The sequence below is a fragment of the Salmo salar genome, chromosome ssa18 (assembly GCF_905237065.1).
Source record: "Salmo salar chromosome ssa18, Ssal_v3.1, whole genome shotgun sequence".
Classification (NCBI taxonomy): domain Eukaryota; kingdom Metazoa; phylum Chordata; class Actinopteri; order Salmoniformes; family Salmonidae; genus Salmo; species Salmo salar.
Window position 1 is genome coordinate 56,446,653 of NC_059459.1, and position 1,855 is coordinate 56,448,507.

Below are 1,855 nucleotides of genomic sequence, written 5' to 3' on the forward strand. Positions count from 1 at the left end.
GAGTTGAGGTCAGGGCTCTGTGCAGGCCAGTCAAGTTCTTCCACACCAATCTCGACAAACAATTTCTGTATGGACAGAATCGTCTAGAATGTCATTGTATGCTGTAGCGATTAAGATTTCGGTTCGGACCTAGCTCCCAGACCATTATTCCTCCTCCACCAAACTTTACAGTTGGCACACACTATGCATTGGGGCAGGTGGCATTCTCCTGGCATCCACCAAACCCAGATTAGTCCGTTGGACTGCCAGATGGTGAAGAGTGATTCATCACTCAAGAGAACATGTTTCCACTGCTCTAAAGTCCAATGGCGGCGAGCTTTACACCACTCTATCCGGCGCATGGCATTGCGCATGGTAATCTTAGGCTTGTGTGCGGCTGCTCGGCCATGGAAACCCATTTCATGAAGCTCCCAACAAACAGTTCTTGTGCTGACCTTTCTTTCTTCCAGAGGCATTTTGGAACTCAGGAAGGATTGGTAGAACAGAGGACAGATGATTTTTACGTACTACGCGCTTCAGCACTCGGCAGTCCCGTTCTATGAGCTTGTGTGGCCTACCACTTTGCAGCTGAGCCGTTGTTGCTCCCAGAAGTTTCCACTTCACAATAACAGCACTTGTAGTTGACCGGGGCAGCTCTAGCAGGGCAAACATTTTACGACCTGACTTGTTGGAAAGGTGGCATCCTATGCAGGTGCCATGTTGAAAGTCAATGAGCTCTTCAGTAAGGCCATTCTACTGCCAATGTTTGTCTATGGAAATTGCATGGCTGTGTGCGCGTTTTTATACATCTGTCAGCAACAGGTGTGGCTGAAATAGCCGAACCCATTAATTTGAAGGGGTGTCCACATACTTTTGTATATATAGTGTATTTTTGTAGAAGCCTAGGCTATAGCCTACCTTTTTCTCTGTTGACATAATCTAGCAGCTTTCTCAATTGGGCGGATGCAGTGAGGAACAGCCCCCCTACCAGGATTGGCCGGCCCAGTTGAGTTCAAAGTCAAACATGCCAGTTAACCAGCCAGATCCAACTGAAGTTGCCGAAATGACCGGTAAAAAATGTAAAGGTTGGTGCAGAGAACAACAAAGAAAGCTCTCAAAGCCTGTGCAGCAAAATGTGGGCTACCAAATTAACAGATGTTAATGTTTAAAAAAAAGTTATGCTGGTGCTTTTGCCAGCTGAACTAAAGAAGCAAAAAGTGAGCAAGGATTGTGAGGGAAATGCTACTACACGAGCCGAGTCAAATTTGGATGATGAGGACCAAGAACGTGATTCTAGGCTCACAGACAGTTTAAACAGGGAATCTGCCGTTGCTACATCAATTTTTGGATTCTAGAAGAATATAACTTATTAATGCCTCATGAGCTTAGTTCAACCGTCATACCGCACCAGAACGCAACATATTACCTTGTTTTACTCCCATATTTGTAAACAATGTAAATGCAAACAAACACTGTATAGACTCAAAACATGGATAAAACTATATATTTTGATATCATGGATGTTCAGTCCTTGCATCCATGGCTTTGTCTATGAATTTGAGAGAGGCTACATTTCTCCAGACCCATCCCTCAGCTTTTTACCAAAACAGAGGCGGGGTGAACGTTATTGTTTCAATTAAGGATTCTAGTTTTGTGGCTATATAGTGTTTGTTTACATATACTTTGGGGTAAAACAAGACAATATTTTGGGTTCTGATGGGATACAACATTTGAGCGGTTGGTACAATAATGCCAGAGCGGTCCACCACTTGACGGTCGTTCCAAGTTCCCACGGCCACAAAGTCATAAACCCCGCCCATTTCTACAATTATCTTCTTAAAATCTGATCTTAAACCTAACCGTAACTTTAACCACA